General features: G+C 44.8%; 1 protein-coding gene across 1 annotated transcript in view; it reads right to left on the bottom strand.

The window, feature by feature from the left end:
- LOC138304293 (oocyte zinc finger protein XlCOF6-like) overlaps positions 1-16,786 on the bottom strand; it is a 129,658-nt gene extending 112,872 nt beyond the window's left edge. The window contains exon 1 of the mRNA XM_069244237.1: positions 16,612-16,786. The gene's annotated coding sequence lies outside the window, so the exon portion shown is untranslated. The remainder of the gene's footprint in view (positions 1-16,611) is intronic.
- Between the last annotated feature and the right edge of the window lie 8,462 nt (positions 16,787-25,248).

Below are 25,248 nucleotides of genomic sequence, written 5' to 3'. Positions count from 1 at the left end.
CAGTGTTGTGATTGGTGTGAGCGGCCTCGTTTGGCGCTTACACAGGGAGTGGGACCCTGCACTTTCTCCTACCGGCTGTGCAATACCATATCATTTTATTTTTTCTTCACACCACAAGCAGTGGGGTGACACTCCTCTGCCTTAGAGGAGGAGCTGCCGCTGCGCAGTAGTGTAGGAAGCTGGACTGGCTTGTAGTGAGTACCAAGGGTACTTGCACCTTGCACCAGGCCCAGTTATCCCTTATTAGTGTATAGGGTGTCTAGCAGCTTAGGCTGATAGATAATGGTAGCTTAGCAGAGAAGCTTAGGCTGAACTAGGAGACGTGTGAAGCTACTACAGTACCACTTAGTGTCATATGCACAATATCATAAGAAAAAACAATACACAGTTATACTAAAAATAAAGGTACTTTATTTTTATGACAATATGCCAAAGTATCTTAGAGTGTACCCTCAGTGAGAGGATAGGAAATATACACAAGATATATATACACAATAGCAAAAATATGCAGTATAGTCTTAGAAAACAGTGCAAACAATGTATAGTTACAATAGGATGCAATGGGGAAACATAGGGATAGGGGCAACAAAAACCATATACTCCAAAAGTGGAATGCGAACCACGAATGGACCCCAAACCTATGTGACCTTGTAGAGGGTTGCTGGGACTATTAGAAAATAGTGAGAGTTAGAAAAATAACCCTCCCCAAGACCCTGAAAAGTGAGTGCAAAGTGCACTAAAGTTCCCCTAAGGACAAAGAAGTCGTGTTAGAGGAATAATGCAGGAAAGACACAAACCAGCAATGCAACAACTGTGGATTTCCAATCTAGGGTACCTGTGGAACAAGGGGACCAAGTCCAAAAGTCACAAGCAAGTCGGAGATGGGCAAATGCCCAGGAAATGCCAGCTGCGGGTGCAAAGAAGCTTCTACTGGACAGAAGAAGCTGAGGTTTCTGCAGGAACGAAAAGGGCTAGAGACTTCCCCTTTGGTGGACGGATCCCTCTCGCCGTGGAGAGTCGTGCAGAAGTGTTTTCCCGCCGAAAGAACGCCAACAAGCCTTGCTAGCTGCAAATCGTGCGGTTAGTGTTTTTGGACGCTGCTGAGGCCCAGGAGGGACCAAGAGGTCGCAAATTGGACCAGCAGAGAGAGGGGACGTCGAGCAAGACAAGGAGCCCTCTCTGAAGCAGGTAGCACCCGGAGAAGTGCCAGAAACAGGCACTACGAGGATGCGTGAAACGGTGCTCGCCGAAGTTGCACAAAGGAGTCGCCGGAGACCAACTTAGAAAGTCGTGCAATGCAGGTTAGAGTGCCGTGGACCCAGGCTTGGCTGTGCACAAAGGATTTCCGCCGGAAGTGCACAGGGGCCGGAGTAGCTGCAAAGTCGCGGCAGGATCAGCGTTACAGAGTTGCAGTAGTCGTCTTTGCTACTATGTTGCAGGTTTGCAGGCTTCCAGCGCGGTCAGCAGTCGATTCCTTATCAGAAGGTGAAGAGAGAGATGCAGAGGAACTCGGCTGAGCTCATGCATTCGTTATCTAAAGTTTCCCCAGAGACAGAGACCCTAAATAGCCAGAAAAGAGGGTTTGGTTACCTAGGAGAGAGGATAGGCTAGCAACACCTGAAGGAGCCTATCACAAGGAGTCTCTGACGTCACCTGGTGGCACTGGCCACTCAGAGCAGTCCAGTGTGCCAGCAGCACCTCTGTTTCCAAGATGGCAGAGGTCTGGAGCACACTGGAGGAGCTCTGGACACCTCCCAGGGAAGGTGCAGGTCAGGGGAGTGGTCACTCCCCTTTCCTTTGTCCAGTTTCGCGCCAGAGCAGGGCTAAGGGGTCCCCTGAACCGGTGTAGACTGGCTTATGCAGAATTGGGCACATCTGTGCCCAACAAAGCATTTCCAGAGGCTGGGGGAGGCTACTCCTCCCCTGCCTTCACACCATTTTCCAAAGGGAGAGGGTGTAACACCCTCTCTCGGAGGAAGTTCTTTGTTCTGCCATCCTGGGCCAGGCCTGGCTGGACCCCAGGAGGGCAGATGCCTGTCTGAGGGGTTGGCAGCAGCAGCAGCTGCAGTGAAACCCCAGGAAGGGCAGTTTGGCAGTACCAGGGTCTGTGCTACAGACCACTGGGATCATGGGATTGTGCCAACTATGCCAGGATGGCATAGAGGGGGCAATTCCATGATCATAGACGTGTTACATGGCCATATTCGGAGTTACCATTGTGAAGCTACATATAGGTAGTGACCTATATGTAGTGCACGCGTGTAATGGTGTCCCCGCACTCACAAAGTTCAGGGAATTGGCTCTGAACAATGTGGGGGCACCTTGGCTAGTGCCAGGGTGCCCTCACACTAAGTAACTTTGCACCTAACCTTTACCAGGTAAAGGTTAGACATATAGGTGACTTATAAGTTACTTAAGTGCAGTGAAAAATGGCTGTGAAATAACGTGGACGTTATTTCACTCAGGCTGCAGTGGCAGGCCTGTGTAAGAATTGTCAGAGCTCCCTATGGGTGGCAAAAGAAATGCTGCAGCCCATAGGGATCTCCTGGAACCCCAATACCCTGGGTACCTCAGTACCATATACTAGGGAATTATAAGGGTGTTCCAGTAAGCCAATGTAAATTGGTAAAAATGGTCACTAGCCTGTTAGTGACAATTTGGAAAGAAATGAGAGAGCATAACCACTGAGGTTCTGATTAGCAGAGCCTCAGTGAGACAGTTGGTCACTACACAGGTAACACATTCAGGCACACTTATGAGCACTGGGGCCCTGGGTTACCAGGGTCCCAGTGACACATACAACTAAAACAACATATATACAGTGAAAAATGGGGGTAACATGCCAGGCAAGATGGTACTTTCCTACACAACCCCCCCCCCCCAAACGAAGGACAATAAGACTAGCCATGACCTGATGAGTCTTCATTGTCTAAGAGGAAATATCTGGAGAGTCCATCTGCATTGGAGTGGCTACTCCCAGGTCTATGTTCCACTGTATAGTCCATTCCCTGTAGGGATATGGACCACCTCAACAATTTAGGATTTTCACCTTTCATTTGTTTTAGCCAAAGTAGAGGTTTGTGGTCTGTCTGAACAATGAAGTGAGTGCCAAACAGGTATGGCCTCAACTTCTTCAGAGCCCAGACCACAGCAAAGGCCTCCCTCTCAATGGCAGACCAACGCTTTTCTCTAGGGGTCAACCTCCTACTAATAAAAGCAACAGGTTGATCCTGGCCCTCAGAATTAAGTTGTGGTAGGACTGCCCCTACTCCTAATTCAGATGCATCAGTTTGGACATAGAATTTTTTAGAGTAACAAGGGCTTTTCAGGACAGGTGCAGAGCACATGGCCTGCTTCAGCTCCTCAAAAGCTTTCTGACAGTTTGCTGTCCATAATACCTTTTTAGGCATTTTTTTGGATGTGAGGTCATTAAGAGGGGCTGCAATGGAGCCATAGTTCTTAATGAACCTCCTGTAATACCCAGTGAGGCCTAGGAAGGCTCTCACCTGAGTGAGTGGTAGGGGGAACCCAATCAATAATTGTTTGGATTTTCCCCTGAAGTGGTGCAATCTGTTCCCCACCAACAAGGTGTCCCAGATAAACCACCTTACCCTGCCCTATCTGGCACTTTGAAGCCTTGATAGTGAGGCCTGCCTTTTGCAGGGCCTCCAAAACTTTCCATAGGTGGACCAGGTGATCATCCCAGCTGGAGCTAAAGACAGCTATATAGTCCAAATATGCTGCACTGAAAGCTTCCAGCCCTTGCAGGACTGTGTTCACCAACCTCTGAAAAGTGGCAGGTGCATTTTTCAAACCAAAAGGCATTACAGTAAACTGGTAATGTCCTCCAATGGTAGAAAATGCAGTCTTAGGTTTAGCATCTTCTGATAATTTGATCTGCCAATACCCTGCAGTCAAATCAAAAGTGCTTAGATACTTGGCAGATGCCAGTGTATCTATGAGCTCATCTGCCCTGGGTATAGGGTGAGCATCAGTTTTGGTTACCAAGTTGAGACCTCTATAGTCTACACAAAACCGCATTTCCCTCTTTCCATCTTTGGAATGGGGTTTTGGTACCAGTACCACAGGAGAAGCCCATGGACTGTCAGAGTGCTCAACCACTCCTAGTTCTAACATTTTCTGGACCTCTTGCTTTATGCAGTCCCTGACATGGTCAGGCTGCCTATAGATCTTACTTTTGACAGGTAAACTGTCTCCAGTATCTATAGTGTGCTCACACCAAGAAGTGGTACCTGGCACAGTAGAGAAGAGTTCAGAGAATTGATCTAGGAGGTTTATGCAATTGTCTTTCTGCTCAGCAGTAAGACAATCAGCCAAAACTACACCTTCCACCAGAGCATCTTGTTCTGTGGAAGAGAAGAGATCAGGTAGAGGATCACTGTCTTCTTCCTGTCCCTCATCTGTTGCCATGAGCAGGGTGAGATCAGCCCTGTCATAGTAGGGTTTCAGGCGGTTGACATGGAGCACCCTAAGGGGACTCCTGGCAGTGCCTAAGTCAACTAAATAGGTGACTTCTCCCTTCTTTTCAACAATTGTGTGGGGACCACTCCATTTATCTTGGAGTGCTCTTGGGGCCACAGGCTCCAAGACCCACACTTTCTGCCCTGGTTGGTACTGAACCAAAACAGCCTTCTGATCATGCCATTGCTTCTGGAGCTCTTGGCTGGCCTGAAGGTTTTTACTGGCCTTTTTCATGTACTCAGCCATCCTTGATCTGAGGCCAAGTACATAATCCACAATATCCTGCTTAGGAGCTTTTAAAGGTTGTTCCCAACCCTCCTTTACAAGTGTGAGTGGACCCCTAACAGGGTGTCCAAAAAGAAGTTCAAAGGGGCTGAAGCCCACTCCTTTCTGGGGTACCTCCCTGTAGGCAAAAAGGAGGCATGGTAGAAGGATATCCCATCTCCTGCGGAGTTTTTCAGGGAGACCCATAATCATGCCTTTGAGAGTTTTATTAAATCTCTCCACCAGTCCATTTGTTTGTGGATGATAGGGTGTTGTGAACTTGTACGTTACACCACACTCCTTCCACATGGCCTTTAAGTATGCTGACATGAAATTGCTTCCCCTGTCTGATACCACTTCCTTTGGGAAGCCCACCCTGGAAAATATTCCCAGGAGGGCCTTTGCTACTGCAGGTGCTGTAGTGGTCCTTAAAGGAATAGCTTCAGGATATCTTGTGGCATGGTCCACTACCACCAAGATAAACCTATTGCCTGAAGCAGTAGGAGGGTCAAGGGGGCCAACTATGTCAACCCCTACCCTTTCAAAGGGAACCCCAACCACAGGCAGTGGAATAAGGGGTGCCTTTGGGGTGCCACCTGTCTTGCCACTGGCTTGACAGGTTTCACAGGACTTACAAAATTCCTTTGTGTCCTCAGACATCCTAGGCCAATGAAACAATGGAACCAGTCTGTCCCAAGTTTTCATTTGACCCAGGTGCCCAGCTAGGGGAATGTCATGTGCCAGTGTTAGGAGGAACTTTCTGTACTCCTGAGGAATCACTAATCTCCTGGCAGCTCCAGGTTTAGGATCCCTATGCTCAGTGTACAAGAGGTTGTCCTCCCAGTAAACTCTGTGAGAGTCACTGACATCCCCATTAGCCTGTTTGACAGCTTGCTGTCTGAGACCCTCTAATGTGGGACAGGTTTGCTGTGCCACACTCAGCTCCTCTCTGGCAGGCCCCCCTTCACCCAAAAGCTCAGCAGTGTCTGCTTCCAGCTCCTCTGGTGTAGGTTCTGCACAGGGAGGGAATTCTTCTTCCTCAGAAGTAGAATCCACTGTAGAGGGAGGGATAGTAGGAAGTGGTTTGCTTCTACTAGCCCTAGCTTTAGGGAGCACTTGGTCCATTGTTCCAGGATCCAAGCTTCCCTGTCCTTTTTGCTTTTTGGCCTGAGCCCTTGTCAAAGCAAAAATATGCCCTGGGATGCCCAGCATTGCTGCATGGGCCTCCAACTCCACATCTGACCAAGCTGATGTCTCCAAATCATTCCCTAATAGACAGTCTACAGGTAAATCTGAAGCTACCACAACTTTCTTCGGACCAGTAACCCCCCCCCAGTTGAGATTTACAACAGCCATGGGGTGGCTAAGTGTGTTGTTGTGAGCATCGGTTACTTGGTACTGGTGACCAAGTAGGTGTTGTTCAGGGTGGACCAGTTTCTCTATGACCATAGTCACACTGGCACCAGTGTCCCTGTAGGCCTGAACCTCAACACCATTTATTAGGGGTAGCTGCTTGTACTTATCCATATTAAGGGGACAAGCAACTAAGGTGGCTAAATCAATAGCCCCCTCAGAGACTAACACAGCCTCTGTGGCCTCCCTAACAAGGCCAACCCCAACTAAGTTACCAATAGTGAGCCCAGCTACTCCCTTGGATTGGCTATTAGTAGGTTTGCTCCCACCACCACTGCTATTAGTAGGGACACTAGGTGTAGCAGTAGGGGTTGTAGTGGTAGGAGGCTTGGTGCCTTTCTTTGGACAACTGGGATCTGTTGTCCAATGGCCTTTTATTTTACATAAATAGCACCATGGTTTCTTTTCCTTGTTCTGATTAAAAGAGGATTTGGGCCCACCACCCCCACCAGAGTGTTTTTGTGGGCCTGATGAAGACTCATTTTTAGATTTGTCCCCACCCTTGTCAGAAGACTTACCATCCTTCTTTTTGTTGCCATCTTTGTCACCCCCTGTATGAACTTTTCTGTTCACTCTTGTTCTGACCCATTTGTCTGCCTTCTTTCCCAATTCTTGGGGAGAGGTCAGATCAGAGTCCACCAAGTACTGGTGCAACAAATCAGACACACAATTATTAAGAATATGCTCTCTCAGGATCAAGTTATACAGGCTGTCATAATCAGTAACTTTACTGCCATGTAACCACCCCTCCAAGGCCTTCACTGAATGGTCAATGAAATCAACCCAGTCTTGTGAAGACTCCTTTTTGGTCTCTCTGAACTTTATCCTGTACTGTTCAGTGGTTAAGCCATAACCATCCAGGAGTGCATTCTTAAGAACTTGGAAATTATTAGCATCATTTTCTTTCACAGTAAGGAGCCTATCCCTACCTTTTCCACTAAATGATAGCCATAGGATAGCAGCCCACTGCCTTTGAGGGACATCCTGTACAACACAGGCCCTCTCAAGTGCAGCAAACCACTTGTTAATGTCATCCCCCTCCTTATAAGGGGGAACTATCTTGTGCAGATTCCTGGAATCATGCTCTTTTGCAGGATGACTATGGGGAATGCTGCTGCTGCCACCATGAGTTTCTAAACCCAGTTTCTGTCTCTCCTTCTCTACTTCTAAAGTCTGTCTATCCAAATCCAGCTGTTGCTTCTTGAGCTTCAGTCTGGTTTGTTCCACTCTCAATCTATTGAGCTCCCTTTCTAACAATCTGTCATCAGGGTGGGTGGGAGGGACATGCCTTGAAACAGAAGTATGGTGAGAATGGACAGAAGGAGACCTGTCCCTTACAGAAGCCACCCTAACAGCTTGGCTAACAGAAACATCACTACCAGTATGGTGAGAATAAATGCTTTTGCTATGATGTGAGACAACACTATTTATATGGTGTGGCTCATCATCATTACCAACTATGCTAGACTGTCTAGTAATGGGCAGGCTAGGAAGTTTCTTTCCTGAATCTTTTCCTGGGGGAGTCCCTGGATCTGATTGAGAACCATTAGCTATTTTTTCTACAGATTGGGCACTTATGGCCTTATCCTGTACTCTAAGCATGTTAATTAACAGTTCTAAGAAAGGATTCTTTCCTACACTCAAACCTCTCTCTATGCAGAGATTCCTTGCTCCTTTCCAGGTAAGGTGATCATATGCAAGTTTGGACAGATCAACATTTTGGCCTGTGCCAGACATTTTTAGAGAGAGTTAAAGTGATAGTAAAAGAGAAAAAGTTTGTCTGAGCTTTTAGAGACACAGAAAAAAAAAAAAACTTTAAACTTTTTAGAACTTTTTTGAAAGTTAGGAGTACTTTTCAGCACTTAGAAAAGAGTGAAAAGAGGAAATGCAAAACTTTTTGGCTATGTGTATATACACTGACCTTGTTTTGTATATTTTTCTCTTATGAAAAGTACAATGACAAGAGTGGTAAGTAGTCTCAAAGCACTTATCCCACCGCTGCACAACCAATGTAGGAGGCTGGACTGGCTTGTAGTGAGTACCAAGGGGTACTTGCACCTTGCACCAGGCCCAGTTATCCCTTATTAGTGTATAGGGTGTCTAGCAGCTTAGGCTGATAGATAATGGTAGCTTAGCAGAGCGGCTTAGGCTGAACTAGGAGACGTGTGAAGCTACTACAGTACCACTTAGTGTCATATGCACAATATCATAAGAAAACACAATACACAGTTATACTAAAAATAAAGGTACTTTATTTTTATGACAATATGCCAAAGTATCTTAGAGTGTACCCTCAGTGAGAGGATAGGAAATATACACAAGATATATATACACAATAGCAAAAATATGCAGTATAGTCTTAGAAAACAGTGCAAACAATGTATAGTTACAATAGGATGCAATGGGGAAACATAGGGATAGGGGCAACACAAACCATATACTCCAAAAGTGGAATGCGAACCACGAATGGACCCCAAACCTATGTGACCTTGTAGAGGGTCGCTGGGACTATTAGAAAATAGTGAGAGTTAGAAAAATAACCCTCCCCAAGACCCTGAAAAGTGAGTGCAAAGTGCACTAAAGTTCCCCTAAGGACAAAGAAGTCGTGTTAGAGGAATAATGCAGGAAAGACACAAACCAGCAATGCAACAACTGTGGATTTCCAATCTAGGGTACCTGTGGAACAAGGGGACCAAGTCCAAAAGTCACAAGCAAGTCGGAGATGGGCAAATGCCCATGAAATGCCAGCTGCGGGTGCAAAGAAGCTTCTACTGGACAGAAGAAGCTGAGGTTTCTGCAGGAACGAAAAGGGCTAGAGACTTCCCCTTTGGTGGACGGATCCCTCTCGCCGTGGAGAGTCGTGCAGAAGTGTTTTCCCGCCGAAAGAACGCCAACAAGCCTTGCTAGCTGCAAATCGTGCGGTTAGTGTTTTTGGACGCTGCTGAGGCCCAGGAGGGACCAAGAGGTCGCAAATTGGACCAGCAGAGAGAGGGGACGTCGAGCAAGACAAGGAGCCCTCTCTGAAGCAGGTAGCACCCGGAGAAGTGCCAGAAACAGGCACTACGAGGATGCGTGAAACGGTGCTGGCCGAAGTTGCACAAAGGAGTCCCACGTCGCCGGAGACCAACTTAGAAAGTCGTGCAATGCAGGTTAGAGTGCCGTGGACCCAGGCTTGGCTGTGCACAAAGGATTTCCGCCGGAAGTGCACAGGGGCCGGAGTAGCTGCAAAGTCGCGGTTCCCAGCAATGCAGCCCAGCGAGGTGAGGCAAGGACTTACCTTCACCAAACTTGGACTGAAGAGTCACTGGACTGTGGGGGTCACTTGGACAGAGTCGCTGGATTCGAGGGACCTCGCTCGTCGTGCTGAGAGGAGACCCAAGGGACCGGTAATGCAGCTTTTTGGTGCCTGCGGTTGCAGGGGGAAGATTCCGTCGACCCACAGGAGATTTCTTCAGAGCTTCTGGTGCAGAGAGGAGGCAGACTACCCCCACAGCATGCACAAGCAGGAAAACAGTCGAGAAGGCGGCAGGATCAGCGTTACAGAGTTGCAGTAGTCGTCTTTGCTACTATGTTGCAGGTTTGCAGGCTTCCAGCGCGGTCAGCAGTCGATTCCTTATCAGAAGGTGAAGAGAGAGATGCAGAGGAACTCAGCTGAGCTCATGCATTCGTTATCTAAAGTTTCCCCAGAGACAGAGACCCTAAATAGCCAGAAAAGAGGGTTTGGCTACCTAGGAGAGAGGATAGGCTAGCAACACCTGAAGGAGCCTATCACAAGGAGTCTCTGACGTCACCTGGTGGCACTGGCCACTCAGAGCAGTCCAGTGTGCCAGCAGCACCTCTGTTTCCAAGATGGCAGAGGTCTGGAGCACACTGGAGGAGCTCTGGACACCTCCCAGGGGAGGTGCAGGTCAGGGGAGTGGTCACTCCCCTTTCCTTTGTCCAGTTTCGCGCCAGAGCAGGGCTAAGGGGTCCCCTGAACCGGTGTAGACTGGCTTATGCAAAATTGGGCACATCTGTGCCCAACAAAGCATTTCCAGAGGCTGGGGGAGGCTACTCCTCCCCTGCCTTCACACCATTTTCCAAAGGGAGAGGGTGTAACACCCTCTCTCAGAGGAAGTTCTTTGTTCTGCCATCCTGGGCCAGGCCTGGCTGGACTCCAGGAGGGCAGATGCCTGTCTGAGGGGTTGGCAGCAGCAGCAGCTGCAGTGAAACCCCAGGAAGGGCAGTTTGGCAGTACCAGGGTCTGTGCTACAGACCACTGGGATCATGGGATTGTGCCAACTATGCCAGGATGGCATAGAGGGGGCAATTCCATGATCATAGACATGTTACATGGCCATATTCGGAGTTACCATTGTGAAGCTACATATAGGTAGTGACCCATATGTAGTGCACGCGTGTAATGGTGTCCCCGCACGCACAAAGTTCAGGGAATTGGCTCTGAACAATGTGGGGGCACCTTGGCTAGTGCCAGGGTGCCCTCACACTAAGTAACTTTGCACCTAACCTTTACCAGGTAAAGGTTAGACATATAGGTGACTTATAAGTTACTTAAGTGCAGTGAAAAATGGCTGTGAAATAACGTGGACGTTATTTCACTCAGGCTGCAGTGGCAGGCCTGTGTAAGAATTGTCAGAGCTCCCTATGGGTGGCAAAAGAAATGCTGCAGCCCATAGGGATCTCCTGGAACCCCAATACCCTGGGTACCTCAGTACCATATACTAGGGAATTATAAGGGTGTTCCAGTAAGCCAATGTAAATTGGTAAAAATGGTCACTAGCCTGTTAGTGACAATTTGGAAAGAAATGAGAGAGCATAACCACTGAGGTTCTGATTAGCAGAGCCTCAGTGAGACAGTTAGTCACAACACAGGTAACACATTCAGGCACACTTATGAGCACTGGGGCCCTGGGTTACCAGGGTCCCAGTGACACATACAACTAAAACAACATATATACAGTGAAAAATGGGGGTAACATGCCAGGCAAGATGGTACTTTCCTACAAGTAGCAAGGCGCTTTACAGAAAATAAGTTTACTGCAGTAGGAGGGTGCAAACACGAGGGGTTGCACATGATGTCTGTAGGCATCTGGTAAAAGACTGCAGAAACTAGGGTGTTTACATCACACATATTCATAAAACTGATGCACAGTCACTTGCACAAAACCACATTTTGTGACAAGTGCTGAAGCGGGGATTAGATTCCAGTTGTGAAGAGTGTATTATGTCTGTTATCAGCCAGTGACAACGCTGTAGGCTGTTAGTTTCCACCCACTGACCCAGCAGGTAACTCGCAATGGGGCCTGCAGATGCGGCGCACTGGGGGCAACCTGATCGTCAGGACTTCGTCCGTGAAGTCATAATTACCCCCTTTATGTTTTAATGCTTCACCTAGAGACCAGCTTAATTTAAATTAGAAGGCGGTAGGTCACGCGTATTTACATGAAAAATGTTGTCACGACAGGCTTGGTGTCAAATGTCGTTATTATGCTTAATGAACAACCTCAAATACCTTGAAAATTAACATTAATGTTATGTTATTTTAAAAGGACTTATAAAGCGAACAGCTTCCAGAGCAACAGGGCTTCCAAGAGCAAGAGCAAGTGGTACAGGAATAATACACACACTGAGAGAAAGTGATATAGTCATGGAAAAAAGCCAAGTCTTAAGTGATTTCCTGAAGCTCAGATGGTTCTGAGTTTTCCTGAGGTAGAAAGGCAGTTTGTTCCATAGGACAGAGGCAATGGCTCAGTAGGAGCATCCTCCTGTTATTACCCTCTTGACCCAAGGAACAACGCCTAAGTTGAGATCGGCTGACTGAAGAAGCCTAGATGGCAGGTACAGGGGCATAAGACCGGCAAGAATGTAAGCACCTTGGGCGTGAAGGATCTTGTGAGCAACGCACAGAGTTCTGAAATGTACACACTTGTCCACAGGAAGCAAGTGGAGCTTCTGGTGGAGCCCAGTGGCAGAAAAGAATTTGGGAGAGAGAAAAGCAGCCTTACTGTGGCATTTTGGGCTACCTGAAGTCTTTTTAGGGATTGAATAGTAGTCTGTCTAGTCTGGGGGGGTCAAAAAAGCCAATGATGAGTTTGAGGCTTCTCAAAAATCCAAGGCGGGTACCGGCCACCTGTGGTCTCCCCAAGTGTTGGTGTGCTTGCCTAACAGAAGGATTTCAATTTTGTTAGCGTTTAGTTTTAAACTGTTGTTATTCATCCATTTAGCAACAGCAAGCATTCCTTGCTGAAAACTGGCCATGTCCTGAGTTGCGTTCGCTGAAAGTGAAAGAATCAACTGGGTATCATCTGCGAATGATACCAATGAGACCCGAAAGATTTTACAACTTGCACTAGAGATTTGATGTAAATATTAAATAAGGTAGGGCTCGACAAAGAACCCTGGGGGACTCCATATTGCAGGGATTGTTGGTGGGACGCAAATGTGAGGATATTACTTGAAGTGAGCGCTCGCTCAAAAAAGAGGAAACCCAGGTCACTGTGTTTTCAGTGTGCACCATTTTCATATTTGAAAAAGCAAGAGGTTAGGATTTAAAAACAACTTCACACATGACCCCATTTTATAATTACAGTGCTTGCCCCAAAGACATATGCCTACAAATAATAAGGATTGGCAAAGCCAATAGGCCTTGCCTACACTAGTTTTGTTTTGTTTTTTACCCATGTTGTGCAGCGTGGCTAAGAGGACAAAAAAGAGCTACGATGTGGTCAAAGCTGGCCATTTATAGTGCTTTTTTTTACTTTCACACATGCTGCACATCAGTCACACAGATGCACAACATGGCAAAGAAAACACTGACAAAGTCAAATAGATCTACTATTTGCTTTTCAGTGTTTTCCTTGCCATTTTGCACAGCTGTGTGGCTGCTATGCAGCATGGTTAAAAGGAAAAAAAGAACTATACAGTGGCCAGCGTTGACGGAATCACAGCTCTTTTTTGTACTTTTAGGCATGCTGTACAACATGGCTAAAAACAGTGATAAATTCAATAGAACACGAATGGGTGATTTTCATTTGCTGTTTTTATATAGCACGAACTCGGCACAAGGGCACTGGAGCATTTTAGCACTTTACATGAGCACCAGTTACATTACACAAGGTCACATTAATTTTTAGGCATGGGGAGATTAAGTAATATTCTTTCTCAAACATCACCCGTGAAAATTACAACCTAGTGAAGCCGCAGAAGAATGGCAGGGTGTAGCGAAAGGAGCAGGGCTCAGCGGCAAACACAAATTCAGAATTTAAACCGGAAACTAGGATTTATGAGCATGTGCTCAACGAGGCAGTCGTTTTCAGGAAATTAAACTCTTGCCTTGCCTGACTGACGCATTAAGGGACATTGCTTTTCTCTTCAAGAGTGCAGAGAAAGAAAAACAAAAATCATACGGGCCATTTGTACTCACAGCAGGTAGCAGACATCAGGGTTCGAAATTTAGATTCTGTCAAATTTTGACAATTTATTAACTCCTGGTGATGCCACGTATGTGCCTGGAAAACGTCCTCCTTTCAATTCATAGAAATTAAACTGGCCTTCCGTATAACAGAGAACCATTTAAAGTATATTTTAATCTATTAATTCAATAATGACCTTGCAGCATTACGTTTCTTTAAAAAGAAGCAGCAGGAAAAGGACAATGGACTTTTGTATTGAATATCTACTTTGTGCTTTTAAGGTTAAACAACGTCTATAAGAAAGGCAACACAAGTAATCTAATAACAAATGAACCAAGCTTGCAGGAATTAGACCACTTGAAATCATCGTATTAAAAAATAAACAATTTGTTTATCAGGAATCTCTTGATAAAAAAAGCACTATGTTGGGCATCTAGTGCTGAAAAAATAGAACGTAGCAGGACAGGGTACAACACAGTGAACTTCATAGTATAAGCAGGGAAAGCTTCCAGTGTCTTGTTCGCTACCCCAAGGAGGCAACGCAGTGAACATGGATCCGAATCCCCATACCTTCTGTGGATCTTCTCCAGCTTAGTTATATTCCAGTTTTAGAATTTACATTATTTCTTCCCTCTCGTTCCTGACCTTTTTAAGGAAGCTCCTACCACACTCTAAGAGGATGAAGGATCATGCCTACTCTCAAAACCCCACCTTTAACTTCACCAGTTGAGTGAGGAAAGCTCACAACTTAAGGTCAGTGAAATCTCTCTTTGTGTAGGCAGACCATTTTCTTCTCTGATGAAGCATGATGCAGATAAAGGAACAAGACAACACGAATGAGAGCTCTTTCTACATAATTGTCCCCCCATGTCAGAAGTCCATAAATCCTCTAGTTCCTCTCGTCTCTTATTGTCTAGAATTTCTAAGTGGGAGTCCACATGAAGCAAATTTTGATCAATATACTTTTTGTCAAATCCGGATCTTCTTACAGAGGAGTTGTTTCCCCCAAGATATGAGCACCGATTTTTGGGTTCCTTGGCAAAAGCTGTTGCCTCAAATCGTAGTGTGCACCTAGGGAACGATGTATAAATCACGTAGATATCAGGTTCTGTTTTGAGTTATATAAGGGGTTGTTTATGAAGCAGAGGGCCTTAAACAAAACTGTTTGTTTAACTGGATGCCAGTGTAGAGATGTAATGTCCACTGAGATGGAGTCCTTCGTCTCTAGACTGAAAATCATTGTGGCTGCTGCATTTTGAATCGTCTGTAATTTTTTTATTATCTTTTCACAAGAGTTCAGGTAGAGAGTCACCTCATAGAGATTAAAGCATTAACAATTTACACTAGATAAGACAAAGTAAACAAGGGTATAATACGTTTCTGCGGGCATGGCTAGAATATATTCTGTTCTGCTGTTAAAGCACATCCGGCCTGGATATGATTTATAGTCTCTCCAGTTCTGTCAAATTCCATACGATTCAGATCTGGACCTGATGTGCTTTAGCACAGCAGTATGGTGTGGTTAGCTTCCCAACCCTACTGTCAGTCGTGAAGTGCTTTCCAACCACATTGCCAGACCTAGGGTTGGGGTTGGTGGTGGTTGTGGTGGTGGTGGTGGGGTAAAGGGGGCTTGGGTAGCTTCTTGATATGTAGCCTGCGTACTCTTGAATGGACGCCAACACATGGGGTTCTTGTCCAACACTGCAAACAAACCTGTGGTGCTTCTCGGCCTTGTATGTGTGCCTAAAGGGCATCAAAACATGCAGCCTGGCTTCAAAGCTTCTTAACGCACACAGGAACTTTAAGAGACCTTTGACAATGTGTTTTACAAGGAAAAATGTGCAGTACCTAGTTTATTCCACTAGCACAGTTTTTTCTCGTAGGTTTAACATTAGAGGAAATACTGATCTTTAATGATAATCCTGCTCCAGGTTATTATGTCTTACTGAGGCCCATCATATATTATTCAAAATTACACGTATTATATATTATTCAAAATTACACTTAGTATATGTTATAATTCACATTCCTTGCAAATGTTCTATGTATAAAAGGTATTTGGTACTTTTAAGAACCTCATCTAAAACATTTACAGCAACACATCTTGTGCTAGTTGCCACACAATCTTCCATACTCCAATTCTCAAATGTAGGAAAATACTTATGGCTTTTCCGAAAGGTGGTTTAGTGACGCATTGGACAGATTTTTAGGTCTTGGTCTCTTAATATTTTGATTAACATGGGAACTATTCATATAGCATGTGATATATTCACATGAACGCTTCTCACATTACAAGATCCAATAAAAATACAAATTCTGTATTTCTGGTCTGTGTCGCATATCTTATATCGAGTTTTTCTTTGCATTTGTAGTCTTGGAAACACAAAGGAGCGAAATGGTCTACACGTACCAGAATGCACAGGGAAGAGAAAACTACGCTGCCTAACCTGCTCACACATTAAATAATTAAACTTGACAGCTCTGCCCAGCCCTGGTAGCAGGACGGGTAGTTTTTAAGGCTGCACAGGGTCAGGAAGCGGACTAACTAGGCCTGGCTACGTATTAGGAAGCTTACTGGGCCAAAAGGTTTGTGGTGAAGCAGCACGGCCAGTCTGCAGGGTAATTAAGCCTTTTAGGTCTGCGTCTTAGGAATCTCCCAAACTCAGCTGCAGAAGTCGTCTGTTTCCCACGGCCGGAGGTTAGGAAACCTCTTAGACGTATTATGGGCCTTAACCCATTTAAAGGAAGAATACCAATGCCCTTGTAATCATAGCCACCAGACAACCAAATCTTAAAACCGTATAGGTTTCAAGGGAACCACTCTCCAAAAAAAGCTGACGTCACGACTGGCTCGGAGAAACGCTCTGGTTGCCTGCACAGATTTAAAGATGCTGAGGATGCTCCTAGCTCAGCTAGTGTAAAGCAAGCATTACAAACACGCCCCTCCCTCTGCTGTGAGCTCGAACCTGGACAAACCGCACTGAAGCCAGCGATGCTCCTCCCTAAAAGACCATTAAATAAATAAACACAATGAACAGACCTGTCTCGGGTTACGGATTCCTGCGGAGCTCAACCCGGGAAGAAAGAGAGCAGCCCGGAGTCCGAAATCTGCTGCTAACAGCAGCAAGCTAGCGACCCTCAGCCTGGAATCTGCGGACACTGACAGCAAGCTAGCAGCCGGCGCTGACATCACCGAGGAGCTGGAATGCGGAGACCCCCGGGCCGTAGTGCGGCCATCCTGGAAGGGTCTGCGGAGGAGCCACGGGACTGTCACGCTTCACCATGGAAACTGCTTTATTCCAAAATATGTCAGAGGTTGAGTGTGTTGTGTTCTCGGGATTTCCATGGCCTATCGTTGCATTCTGGCACTTACAGTCGGATATACCGGGTTTGTGTGCAGGCAAAAGTACTAGTTTGTGCAGAAAACCCCGGCTAGAGGTGCCTCAGATTTGTGTGCATTTATGGAGTATGGCCACTTACAAGTGTGCCAGAGAGCACAAATGCAATTTTTGAAACACTGATTTGTAATTTGGAAGTCAACGGTTAGAAGTGGAAAAGGGGCAAAATCGCAAGGTGCGATAGTGAATTTATATATTTATGTTTTAAAAAACTTTACCCCAAAATAAATTGCCATAAAGGACAAATGCCACACGTGGCAAATCAGTTCTAGATAACAAAGTTTATCCTATTAAAGTTGTTTGATGAAAAGATCAGTCCAATATTACAGTTCTGTTCTGTTCCTTTTGCAAAGTGCTTTCCTAAACGCCTGGGCACCATTGGCTGCAATGCACTACAGCAGTGTTTCCTAAACTCTGGGTCGCGAAAGTGGAAGTAATAAATAAGGATGCCTTTAAATTCTTGTGTTTAACTTGTCAGATTTGCTTGTGCTTCAAAGAGAGAGGTGAAATGTCAAGCTACATCTTTTGATAAATTGCTATGGGATTGGTGTTTACGTTTCTTTCTCTGACTGCAAATTGAGAGTAGTTTTTAAAGTGAATAACGTGACAATCCTGCTGGAGTACAGAGAATGAAAAAGAATAGGCTCTAGGGTGTTCTTTTGGGCAATACACAAGAAACCGTAAATACCTGTAAATAAACTATTAATTCACCACTTAAGAAAGTAAAAATGAAGGCCTTTTTTTGTAAGTCTGAAGTGTGCTGGAAACAGATTTTATTTAGTAGGATCAAAGCAGATGATGCAGAAATGATAAATATTCAAAGAAACCTGGTCTCCCCACTTTATCATTTATATGCTATATAGTTCTATCAGTAAAACTGTCTGGCTGTGCAATGTTAATGGTAATGTCACTGGAAAATGTAATTTCTGTGAAAAATAGAGCACTAGCACTCAAAGCTTTAATTACATAAAAAGCTGCCCTTTCTCATGCTCATTAAAGGAATGTGGGTCGCGAAAGTTTGTTATTCTAAAAAGTGGGTCATGGTTCTAAAAAATTTGAAACCACTGGACTACAGAATTACTGCATATAATTTCAACAACTCCTCAATGTCTGGCTCGTCTTGAACTGGGCATTTTTGTGGTTTCCAAGAGAGTGGACAGGAGGCAAATTGTGTACACACCAAGGTCCAGTAACCTAACACTGGCATCACTTATTTGTAAAGAGAATGAAGGTCAAAAAGTTAACTCAATATTTGATTTTAATGGTTGCTTAGCTCCTTATAATCCACCCCAAACCGACTAATGGATCACAGAGAAAAAATAAGTTTAAAATGTTATTTTTTCTTTTTAAATTTAAAATTATATTGAAGCTCAAAAACAAGTTTTGAATCTTAAAATAGGTCAGTGCTAAAGTGGAAATGAGGATTCGACCCTCAGGTGTACATGTTTTCTAGTGTTATTTAGAATATGAGAATAATGATTATGAGGATTTGATTTAACCAAATTAAATTATTCTGTTTCATAAGCAGATGGGAGGGGAGGTACTCCAATCTAGAATGTAAATGGCTTTGTAAAATTGTATTGCAGTATACCTCTGATTTTTTTAAAGGTGGAATGGCTTTATTGTAGCTGTTCCACAGAAACACTCTCTATTTCAATGCAAGTGAATGTGAAAATGGAATTCCTCTTTTGTTTTTTAGAATTCTCTCCCTTATCTGTTCCAAAAGATGGGTATGTGTGCAGCATCTGAAGTCGCATGTCACCCTATAATATTGGAGTAAGCCCCTACATTTCTCACCCCAGGAACAATGGTTGGAGTAACAGCCAAGGCCAGCTCCATGTACCTCCTACCAATTATGACCTTATGCAGGGATGTGGAATTCCTATTGCCCCACGCCCGGGACATCTTGTTTGGGGTCAAGGGCAACAAGTTTTTATGTTTACTTTGTCCTTGGGACAAGTAGGCCCAACCCCCTGCAGCACAAACCCTTTGGCTGCCTGTTTACAGAGAGTTGAACTCTCTGCAGTTGAGGTAATGTGTTTCCAAAAGATAATGCTGTTCGAACTTGTATTTATGGTTCATTATTTGAAAGCCTTCATTATTAGGGTGCGTGCTGTAAATAAATGTTTTAAGGTCACACTTCACTACTGACGTTCCAGTACAAAAAAAAAAAAAAACGTGTACACACATGTTTGAAAAGTTTAGGCTAAGAGGCTAAGTATAATGCTCCCAGAATGCTCTCTGATTATATGCAAATGAAGTGTCATTTAGTAAAATGTGTTGATGCATGCTAGTATTTCCCAAAAATATTTCTAATGGAAAATCAATGTAACCATTTTCAACACGATTATGGGAAGCATGAAAATAAACAAACACTGACAAAGCCTACTGATCTGACATATTTTTATAAGTCTTTTAGTTTCATCAATGCGTGTCTTGTTTTGACATGGCTTTTGTAACACTTTATTGTTGTGGGAGCTACCAGGAACCTCAACATTGTAACAAACATTGGCAAAACCCCCCCAAAACGTTTTTGAACTCTTAAAGCACACGTTGCCACCAGCGGCATAACAAAGGCCCCGCAGCCGCCCTCCAGGGGGCCCCGTCAGCACAGCACCTGCCCTGAGTGAGTCTGGAGAGGGGGCTCCTCCATGTTCTTTGCAAAGGGGCACCCTCCAGTTTCATTACGTCACTGATTGCCACTGTAGTTCCTGACACTGAACAAAACTACTTTGTTTGGCAATATGCTCCTTGTGGAAGAGCAGAATGCGATCACTCACAGTAAAGCCAGCCGAAAGAGAGAGAAATAGAAGTTTAATAAAAACAAAATGTCTTTGTTAACACCAGACCTAATTTGGGACCAAGACCCACATGTAGGTAGCTTTTTGCATGTTGCAAACAGCGACTTTCGCTGTTTGCGACGTGCAAAAAGCACATTGCGATGCACAAACCCAGTTTTGCGATTCAGTAACCTGGTTACCGAATCACAAAACGGGTTTGCGACTCGCAATTAGTAAGGGGTGTTCCCTTCCTAATTGCAACTCGCAGTGCAATGTAGGATTGTTTTGTGACCGAGAACGCGGGCGCAAACCAATCGCAGTTTGCACCCATTTCAAATGGGTGCTAACACTTTCGCAAAAGGGAAGGGATCCCCATGGGACCCCTTTCCTATTGTGAATGTCACTGTAAACATTTTTTCAGAGCAAGCAGTGGTCCTGCGGACCACTGCCTGCTCTGAAAAAATGAAACGAAAACGTTTCATTTTTCGTTTTTGTTATGCATCTCGTTTTCCTTTAAGGAAAACGGGCTGCATTACAAAAAAAAACAAAAAAAACTGCTTTATTGAAAAGCAGTCACAGACATGGTGGTCTGCTGTCTCCAGCAGGCCACCATTCGTGAGGGGGTCGCAAATTGCGACCCACCTCATGATTATTCATGATGTGGGCATTTGCGAAGCCCTTGCAAATCACAGATGGTGTCAAGGACACCATCCTACATTCGGATTTGCGACTCACAATTTGCAGGTCACAAATCTGAACCTACCTACTTGTGGCCCCAAATTCTTAAAGAAAGTCACAAAAGTGCACCCATGGTATATGTCGTACCCCTATAAAATATTTGTGAACTGTATTTTAGCGTGGGTAAATACGATGTGTAGATTTGCTCATGTGAAAATCTATTGAGCATTTGCAAGTTCATTTTCCCTCCAGCCACTTTCTTCCCAACCCTGGAAGAAGTTCTAATTCTGCCATGGTCAGGAGTAAATGTCCAACCTTTCTTATTATGGGAAAATATTAGAGAGAAGCTGGTAAAAATCCTTAAAACATGCAGGTTAGTAGGTTTGCAGACTCAAAGGCATTCCAGCCCTGGAACTATTGCTTACTGCTTCCTCCAGCCCCAGTATGCAGATCTGCAGAAAGGTGTCAAAATAAGGAAATTGCTACAGTAGGGATTGAAACTCCAAGTATTCAAGCCCTACTATGGTAGTAGCCCTGGCATAATCAGAGAGGCTATTAATTGCTGCCATAATTTGTCGCCACACTACATGGCACCAAAGGGACAAGTAGATCTTTTTACAGGACAAGTAGATTTGAGAAGCAACCTGTCCCCTGGACAAGTAGATATTTTAATAAATTCCACACCCCTGCCTTATGTAAAGTGAGTGTATGATGGATGACTTTCCTATTCTTTGTATTACTCTTGTTTTTGTTTGGTTGTTTCATCCAGTTGGGGAGGAATGTTATGTTTACACTGGGAACAGGGTATTCCTTTTAGGAGGGTTTGCAAGGCCGTCTTCATTGAACTAATAGTAGCCCCAGGGGCTAAATAAAAGGCACTCCCAGCCTTGAAGGGGCAGAACTTAATTGTGCAGTGGAAATCTGGTTGTAGGACCTCAACCATTGATTTGCAACTTCTCTGGGTGCCTCTCCTGCACCGCTGTGACTCCCAACTTGTCTCAAAATCTGGAACATACTATTACTCTTGGTCAGTATTGATTCCAGTACAGTCTCAAATTTGGGGATCCACCATTTCATTTTAAAGCACTAGGTTTTTATCTTAACCCCCTAAATGCGTATCAGTGGACATTTCACTCAATTAGGACAAGCAGATGGGTCCATCTTACTGGGATGCCAGGTTCCGATCCTTCTTTTTCCAGAAGGATGCAGTGGTTTAAAAAAAAATGAGAAACCGAGACTGAAACAGGTATAATTGAAACAAAGTCATCTGATCACTCTAGGAACATTGCACCTTGAGATCTCTGATCTTCTTTCTGACCAATGACATTGCGCATGTATGTGGTATTTGCATGGCATGTACCAAGTAGGGCACTGTACAGGGCTGAGATCAAAGATAGAATCAATTCGTGACTGGAAGGGTAGCAGGAGTCAGAGAGGGAAAGTGGACTGTTATGCATCAAGTACTGCCAAGTGGCTCTATGTAATGAGTGACAACGTCCATTAGTTCTGTCTCTTTAGCCAACAGCACATCTAAGACATAGTTTTGCTTTTCCTGTCATACATATCATTGTTTACCAACTACAGACCAACAGGGGCTCTCAAAGGACCCCTGCCAGTTGTGAATTCAATTGCACTGTTTTGATATGTATACCTTAGTTCCCATCATAAACGGGTTATATAAAATGGCATTTTAACCATTCATCAATACCTATATTGGGTTGCAGTGTTCCAGCTAGTTTAACCCCAGTCTCCCAACTCCTTTCTTTGGAATGTTGCTTGTGAAAGCCACTACAAGGTATATCCAACAATTCCTAACAGAGACATGAGGTGGCATTGTTCATTTTCAATTGGATTTCACCCCTAGATCTTCATGGTATTGTTGGATAATGCCTGTGTCAGTCCTTTGATACTGTTAGCATTTGTATCATTCACCCCCCATATATGCTCTTGGAACTCCCATGGTCTGAAACAAATGGCAACAGATTCGGAAGCGCTGACGTTCATACAGCAGTTTGATATTGTTATGTTCCAGAAAACCTAGTGTATGGAGCCAATTAAACTCTCAGGCTTTGTCGGGATGCATATCTCTGCAGTAAAGTCTCAAAAATGTGGACACCCTAAAGGTGGCCTCACAGTGTTATGTTCAACCAAAATTAATTGGGTCATTAACCAATTTGACCTTGGAATAGACTGGCTGTTGATAATTAAGTTGGAAACCCAGGAGCTATTTGTTGCTAATACATCTTTGCTGCCAATCAACGTATATATCCACCTGAACAAGGATCAAAACAGGGAAAATATGGAAACACTGTTAGGCATTCTAAAAATGTTGCAGGGGCAGTATAAGGAGGCCATCCATATTGTGTCTGGTGACTTCAACGCTGACTTGAGTAAAGGCTTTACAAAATGGGGACTAAAATACCATGGATTGGATTTGAATAATAGGTTTGAAAATCTTGGCCTCTGTCACTTGATGACCCATTCAGGTGCAGACCCTTTTACACCTGTAACTTTCTCTAGTGGAACAAAAAAATCGACAATAGACTTCACGTTAATAAGTGAAGCAGCACTGCCATTAGTCGCCGCCTACAATATTCATGTACGCCCAGAGAGCGATCACTTTCCACAATCTATAAAGATACGACTTGAATGTAAGTGGTTACTGTCTGCAAATATTATCATTGCTGCCCGACAGCTCATAATATAAAAAATTTGAAATGGCAGGGGCTGGGAATCAAGAAAGTGATGGAAGAAGTGTGTCTCTGTGCAGGGTCAAAAGAAGAGCTCAATAAATAATTTGGGAAGCAAGAACAAGCAGCATTGAGAACAGAAGAACGGGTGAAGACATGGAAGCACTTATGTGACTCATTATTTAATACATTTCCTATAAAAAACCATCTCTGAATTACTGCATTTGAGGCAAACAAAAAAGCTAAGAGTGGTATTGAAGGGAATCCATGGTATCACAGAAAGCTGCGCAAATTAAAAAACAAAGTCTCACGTCAAACAAAAAAAGTGGCAAAGGAAGCATGATGGGACAAGAACCCTGATAAAACAAGGCTACTTAAACTGAGATCACAATACAAGAAAGACTTCTGGACAGAAAAAAAGACGGTATTATGAAGACCTGTGGTCTAAGCTCCTTATGTCCAATAAACAGAAGAATAATAAAAAGTTCTGGCAATTGGTGAATGGGCTGGTCAAGGGAAAAAAATTGACATTCTAATGCAGGTATAGATGGTGCCGCTTGGGAAGTCCATGTTATCACTGTATTCGTCCAAAGACCAAAAGGTGAAGAGTGAGGGCTCTCTGGCTGTGAGTCACTGTACTTCAAGTTTGTCCAGCTTTGGCTTTAGAGTGGAGCTAACATACGTCTCCCAGCTTGATCTTGATCAAGACCATGCTCTTATGGATATAGGTATGTGTAGGAAAGTACCATCTTGCCTGGCATGTTACCCCCATTTTTCACTGTATATATGTTGTTTTAGTTGTATGTGTCACTGGGACCCTGGTAACCCAGGGCCCCAGTGCTCATAAGTGTGCCTGAATGTGTTACCTGTGTAGTGACTAACTGTCTCACTGAGGCTCTGCTAATCAGAACCTCAGTGGTTATGCTCTCTCATTTCTTAACAAATTGTCACTAACAGGCTAGTGACCATTTTTACCAATTTACATTGGCTTACTGGAACACCCTTATAATTCCCTAGTATATGGTACTGAGGTACCCAGGGTATTGGGGTTCCAGGAGATCCCTATGGGCTGCAGCATTTCTTTTGCCACCCATAGGGAGCTCTGACAATTCTTACACAGGCCTGCCACTGCAGCCTGAGTGAAATAACGTCCACGTTATTTCACAGCCATTTTACACTGCACTTAAGTAACTTATAAGTCACCTATATGTCTAACCTTTACCTGGTAAAGGTTAGGTGCCAAGTTACTTAGTGTGTGGGCACCCTGGCACTAGCCAAGGTGCCCCCACATTGTTCAGAGCCAATTCCCTGAACTTTGTGAGTGCGGGGACACCATTACACGTGTGCACTATATATAGGTCACTACCTATATGTAGCTTCACAATGGTAACTCCGAATATGGCCATGTAACATGTCTATGATCATGGAATTGCCCCCTCTATGCCATCCTGGCATAGTTGGCACAATCCCATGATCCCAGTGGTCTGTAGCACAGACCCTGGTACTGCCAAACTGCCCTTCCTGGGGTTTCACTGCAGCTGCTGCTGCTGCCAACCCCTCAGACAGGCATCTGCCCTCCTGGGGTCCAGCCAGGCCTGGCCCAGGATGGCAGAACAAAGAACTTCCTCTGAGAGAGGGTGTGACACCCTCTCCCTTTGGAAAATGGTGTGAAGGCAGGGGAGGAGTAGCCTCCCCCAGCCTCTGGAAATGCTTTGTTGGGCACAGAGGTGCCCAATTCTGCATAAGCCAGTCTACATCGGTTCAGGGGACCCCTTAGCCCTGCTCTGGCGCGAAACTGGACAAAGGAAAGGGGAGTGACCACTCCCCTGACCTGCACCTCCCCTGGGAGGTGTCCAGAGCTCCTCCAGTGTGCTCCAGACCTCTGCCATCTTGGAAACAGAGGTGCTGCTGGCACACTGGACTGCTCTGAGTGGCCAGTGCCACCAGGTGACATCAGAGACTCCTTGTGATAGGCTCCTTCAGGTGTTGCTAGCCTATCCTCTCTCCTAGGTAGCCAAACCCTCTTTTCTGGCTATTTAGGGTCTCTGTCTCTGGGGAAACTTTAGATAACGAATGCAAGAGCTCATCCGAGTTCCTCTGCATCTCTCTCTTCACCTTCTGCCAAGGAATC

Source organism: Pleurodeles waltl, chromosome 7 (genome assembly GCF_031143425.1).
Source record: "Pleurodeles waltl isolate 20211129_DDA chromosome 7, aPleWal1.hap1.20221129, whole genome shotgun sequence".
In the NCBI taxonomy this organism is placed as follows: domain Eukaryota; kingdom Metazoa; phylum Chordata; class Amphibia; order Caudata; family Salamandridae; genus Pleurodeles; species Pleurodeles waltl.
The sequence above is the reverse complement of the archived record's forward strand: the minus strand, read 5'-3'. Positions and strand labels throughout refer to the sequence as shown.